This window comes from Nomascus leucogenys, chromosome 18 (genome assembly GCF_006542625.1).
Source record: "Nomascus leucogenys isolate Asia chromosome 18, Asia_NLE_v1, whole genome shotgun sequence".
Classification (NCBI taxonomy): Eukaryota; Metazoa; Chordata; class Mammalia; order Primates; family Hylobatidae; genus Nomascus; species Nomascus leucogenys.
Window position 1 is genome coordinate 30,928,840 of NC_044398.1, and position 6,000 is coordinate 30,934,839.

Here is a 6,000-nt window from a genome sequence, read left to right on the forward strand (position 1 = left end):
AGTGGGTTTTCTAAAAATAGATCTCAGACTATCCCAAAGATATAAAGCAATGGGATTTGGTATAAGGATAGACATAGAGATCAATGAAATATAACTGACATAAAATCAATGCAATGGAATTATATTTACCCAGAAATAAACCTGTATATTTGTAGTTAATTGGTTTTTTGGCAAAGGTGCCAAGATGACTAAATGCAGAAAGAAGAGTCTTTTCAGCAAATAACTGTGGGACAACTAGGTAATCACAAGAATGAAAATGTACCCTTTTTAAAATGCCATATCCAAGAATTAACTCAAAATAAATCAGAGATATAAATGTAAGAGCTAAACCTATAAAGCTCTTAGAATAAAAGATAGGAATAAATTTTCATGACCAATTTTCCATGGTTCTTTAGATATTACATCAAAATCATAAGCAACAAAAGAAAAATTAGATAAACTGGATTGCATCAAAATTAAAAACTTTCGTGCTTCAAAGGATACCAGCAAGGGAGTGAAAAGACAACACACAAAATTGGAGAAAATATTTGCAAATCGTATATCTGATAAAGGACTAGTATTTAGAAAACAAACAACTAGATAATACAAGACAAATATCCTATTAAAAATGAGGAAAGGATCTAAATATCCAAAGAAGATAGACAAATGGTCAGTAAATGCATAAAAGGTGCTCAACATTGTTAGTCGTTAGGAAATGAAAAATCAAAAACAGGAGCTACCACTTCACATTCATTAGGAAGGCTGCAGTTAAAAAAAAAAGAGAGATAATAGCAAGTATTGGTGAGAATGTGAATACATTGGAACTCTCACTAATTGTTGGTTGAAACACACTGGGGCAGCCACTTTGGAAAATAGCTTGGCAGTCCTTAAAATAATTAAACATAGAGTTACCATATGACCCAGCAATTCCACTCCTAAGCATACATGCAAAAGAAATGAAAGTATGTGTACACAAAAACTTGTACCTAAAATTCACAGCAGCATTATTCGTAACAGTTAAAAAGTAGAAATAACTCAAATGTCTATACGCTGATGAATGGGTAACATAAGAATGTAATACAGAATTATTCATAATAAAGAATAATAAAGTAGTGATGAATGCTATATGCTAACAAGAAGAAACTTTGAAAATATTTGGGTAATTATGTAGTGAGCATATTATTTCTTTCATAGTAGCTATGTTTCCTGACTCCACCTCACAGATTCAAATTGCCCAAAACACAGGAAATGTTGTTCCCTACTGCATTGTTGAATGGCCACACTGACTCTGAACTCTTGGTGCCTCACACTTCAGTGAAAGAAATAATCACTGCTGAAGGTAATCTCCTAACTACAAATCCAGTTTGTTTTCAGTTTTTAAAACTATCTGATTCAAAATAATGGATTTTTAAAAGTCAAACAAGATTCTATTCATGTTTCTCAGGAAAATCCTATTACTTATTTTTTAAGTTTTGTTGTATATTTAGAAATGTTAACTTTTGTCCTTAATTTACAGAAAGGATATTTTAAAATATTACATTGTATATATGGATTGCTAAGTCATCATTGTAATTTTTTCTTTATATGTGTTATATATTTGGAATTAATATTACTAATCACATAAAAATTTATACATCATTGAAAATAAACAATGAGAGTGGAAGTCATTAATCCCATCTTTACAACAAGGAAACACTTGACAAACTGAAAGTCAATAACTTTTCTTGGACCCTTCAGAGAACTGATGTCAAAAGGCTAATGGCTGACCTGAAAGATGGAGAGAAACTCACTCAGAGTAACACAATTGAGATCTTCTTACCTAGAACAGAAGCCAAGAAGCCATAAATTAGTAGGGACACATATATGATCACTGTGGCAAGTTACTGGAGGCCAAGTGTGTAGACCAGCCTGAGAAAGTCCTGGGAGCTGCAGTCCCAGAAGGCTTCTTCTTTTGTGGTCATTACCTTCAGGAACTCCCCAGGGCTCTCATGGTAAAGATTTGACAAAGATATTCTGGCAGGTCTGACAGACAGAGGGAAGCATAATTATTGTGAAGTATATTCTGCCCCTTCTTCATTAAAATGAAATTAAAATTCCTCCATCTGGAGGAATTTTACAATTCCTTCATCTGGAGGAATTTTACAATTCCTTCTGGGTTTCCTGTCCCATCTAAGTGAGAAATATATCATAGTCAACAGGGGCCAAGGATTCAAGGAAATGTATTTGAAATACCAGGGGAGACAGTAGGGGGATGGGAAAGAAAGATATCACTAGAGAAATATGAGTGAATGTCACAGTCCTGAGACACACCCACAAAAGACTGACATTTAGTAGAAATATTGCAGAATGTCCCTCACATCCCACACCTTACTACCACACCAAAAGGGCCCCTGTGTAATAATAATGGATTATATCAGAAAAAGTCGAAAGATAAATGCTTCTTTTTTCAGTGGTGTGTACTTATAAAACCCCAAACCACAAGAAGACCAAAAAATAAAACAGGGGAAGCTAGAAGACTTTGAATCTCTGACACCTGCATCTACAACACACACTAAACACAGCCTAAAATAGCTAGATCAACAAAAATCTTTACACTATACAATGTACTTCCATTCCTAATACCTGATATGTTTGAATTTCAGCAACAACAACAAAAAAAACAAGACATATGAAGAGGCAAGACAAATCACATTCTAGAGAGACAAAGCAATCATCAAAACCATATTTAAATATAACACAGATATTGGAATTATCAGAGAGGTAATTTCAAATAACTACAATTAACATGTTAAGAGTTCTAATGGATAAGGTAGATAGCCTGCAAGAGCATATAAGTAATATAAGCAGAGATGTGGAATTTGAAGAAAGATTTTAAAAGAACTGATAAAAATCAAAAACAGTGTAACATAAAAAAATGCCTTTGATGGGCTTATTAATAGACTTGACATGGCCAAAAAAAATTGGCGAGGTTGACTGACAACAAAACTTCTTAAAACTGAATTGAAAAAAATATTAGAAAAGCCAAGCATCCAACAACTGTGGAATTTCAAAAGGTGTAAAGTATGCCTAGTTGGGTTATCAGAAGTACAAGAAAGAGATAACAGAGGAGAAATGTGTAAAATAGTAATGGCAAAAATTTTTGCAGAATTAAGGGTGGACACTAAACTTAAATGCAAAACATAAAGCTATAAATCTATTAGAAATAAACAGAAGAAAATCTTTAGGACCTAGGGCTAGGCAAAAAGTTCCTATACATGACACCAAAAACACAACCCATAAAAAAAAAATTGGAAAATTGGACTATGTAAAATTAATTTTTTTTCTGTGAAGGACCCTGTCATGAGGATGAAAAAAGGAGGTGAGAAAAAATATCTGCAAACCATATATCTGATAAAGGACTAGTTTCTAGAATATATTTTGCAAAATCTCAATAGTAAGGAAATAAGCATTACATTTAAAAACTGGGCAAAAGACATGAACATTTTACCCAAGAGGATGTTCAAATGGCATATAAAGAAAGGAGATCATATTAAACATTGTCAGAGGACTTTAAGAACCATAATTGAGGGTGCTGTGGAGACAAAGGGTCCTTTTTTTTTTTTTTTTTCACAAAAATAAACACCTCACAATAGGAAAGCCATTTATTGGGAACAATGCATACTATCTGTTTTTGGCTTAGGTTAATATTTAAAAACCCAAAAGGGTTTGATTTTTAAAACTCATTAGTGTCGGCTGCTAATGGCTCATCAGTGATTATCTCTCCACGAGTTTCCCTTGGCTAAAGAGAGTATCCTTGCCAAAGGTTGCCCCGCTTAGGATGGGGGAAGGCAGCCTGCAGCCAAAGATGAGTAGTTGTGTGGGTAGAAAGGACTGAACTCCTTGACTCAGTTGGGATGATTCCTGGGGGCCAGAACTCCCCATGGGATCTGCTGAGGTCTTTATTGTGACTGCATCCCATCCTATCTTAACAGACATCTCTATGGCATGCAAAGGCACTTTCTATTGAGAAGGGAGGTTTTATCCAATACCCTGATAAATTCATATGTATATATATATACACAGATATGTATATATATGATAAAAAAAGATCTTGGGGAGATGTGCTCTGCTACAGGGGTTTGTGATAAAGGATTAATTTTCTTAATTACTATGTTTTGCAAGAATCGATATTATGTTTAAAGCAAAATTAGGAATGCCCTTGTTCTCCAGATATTGGGATATCTGGACACTCCCAAGTCTGCATCTGTTTAGTAAACATTATTAATCTGTTCCCTTAACCATAAACATCTAGGGGCTAGGAAGTCCTCACTTTCTGGGAATGCAACCCAGCAAGTCTCAGCCTCATTTTCCTAGCCTTCACTCAAAATGGAGTCATTCCAGTTCGAACACCTCTGACATAAGACTTCCTTCCAAAGAGTACAGCAAGGAAAGGAAAAGAAAGAGGGACTTTTCTGTGAAGAAACATGATGGACACTATCTCAGCCAGGTGATCAAGGTCAGCATCAACAGCAATAAATCTCACCAGTATCATCAAAACTGTCAAGGTCATCAGAAATAAGAAAAGTCTTAGAAACTGTCACAGCCAAGCGGAGCCTAAGGACACATGATAACTAAGTGTAATGTGGTGTCCTGGATGAGATCCACGAACAGAAAATAAAATTAGGCAAAAACTAAGGAGATCTGGATAAAATATTGACATTCGCTAATAATAACCATTCAATATTAGTTGAGTAATTGTTGCAAATATACCATACTCGTGTAAGATGTTGGTTATAGGAGGTATTGAGTACAGGGCATATAGGTGCTCTTTGTACTAATTTCTTAAGTTTTCTGTAAGTCCAAAACTGTCCAAAAAGTTAAGACTATTTTAAAAAAATATTCAACTATCACAATATATTAAATTAATAATTTAAACTAGGATAATACGATTAAGTTAATAAATACTAAGAAAAAAAAGAAAAAGGGCTTGGCAGGAATAAGAAGATCTAGTCACTACTACAGGACAACTGATCTCTTCCAACTCTAGCTCATAAATCTACTCACTGTATAGTGGCAATATCTTTTGCCATTTTTAATATTTTAATTTACTTTAAAATTGTTTTTCTAGTAATGTGAATAGGAATAATTTGCAGAATAGCTGACTACATTTGATGAAAAAACTGAACTTCCTGTACTTTTCCTAATTGTATTACTTGCTCTACCTTACTTTGCTATTTCAAAATAAATTCTTTTTGTCAAATTAGTGAGATAATTTTCCCATCATATTAGAATAATTTTATCTAAACCTAATGGTTTTTAATTTTCATTTTGAAAAATATACACTTTGCTACATTTTATTAATAGGTATTTTACAAATTCTCCATTACTACCTAATTGTGCAAAATGCTCTTGCCTACTTTTATTATTAAAGCCAGCTTTCAAAATGAATTCAATACCTTAGCATTTAAAAATAATTATTAATTTCATGCCTACTTGCTTTCTACGTGTTTTATTCCTGATATATTTATACAGTCCTGCCTATTCTTTTCATCCTTTAAATAGTATTAACTGCCTTTTCACTGTTCTCATGTTTATTTGCAGATCTCAAAAATTGTCTTGCATCCTAACTTTTCCTCTTCTAACCACAATAATCCCGATTTTCACCATTAGGTTTCCAAAGATTATTTTTTGGAAAACTGAAAAGAATATTTTGTTTTTCTAAATTATACACTTGAAGAATATACATGATATGTTATAATTATGTAAACATGGGTTTTTCTCTGCCTTTTTCTACAGAAATGTTGGCTAACATCTATATCAGGTCCATAGTCAAAACTTCACTTTCTAATGTCTTTAGATAGTTTTCTAACATCTCAAACCATTTAACACCAGAAAGTGATTTAAAAATTATTAACATAAAAATTATTTATTCCGTCAATAGCTAGCTATTTCTGATTTATTTTGAAAATTATCCTCTAATTATCCTTATTTTTCTCCTTAAAATAAGATTATTTAAGAAATATATACATCATAAATGTATTT